Genomic DNA, 458 nt, shown 5'->3' on the forward strand with positions numbered 1-458 from the left:
GGTGAAACCCCATCTCTACTAAAAAAATACAAAAAACTAGCCGAGCGTGGTGGCACAAGCCTGTAGTCCCAGCTACTCGGGAGGTTGAGGCAGGAGAATGGCGTAAACCCCGGAGGCAGAGCTTGCAGTGAGCTGAGATCCAGCCACTGCACTCCAGCCTGGGCGACAGAGCCAGACTCCATCTCAAAAAAAAAAAAAAAAAAAAAAAAACCTATACATTTATGTTGTGGGAAGTCAAGGACCCTGAATAGAGGTACTGGCTGAAGCCATGGCAGAAGAACATAAATTGTGACGATTTTGTGGACATTTATTAGTTCCCCAAATTAATACTTTTATAATTTCTTACACCTGTATTTACTGCAGTCTCTGAACATAAATTGTGAAGATTTCATGGACACTTATCACTTCCTCAATCAATAGTCTTGTGATTTCCTATGCCTATCTTTACTTTAATCTCT

The sequence above is a fragment of the Piliocolobus tephrosceles genome, chromosome 1 (assembly GCF_002776525.5).
Source record: "Piliocolobus tephrosceles isolate RC106 chromosome 1, ASM277652v3, whole genome shotgun sequence".
In the NCBI taxonomy this organism is placed as follows: domain Eukaryota; kingdom Metazoa; phylum Chordata; class Mammalia; order Primates; family Cercopithecidae; genus Piliocolobus; species Piliocolobus tephrosceles.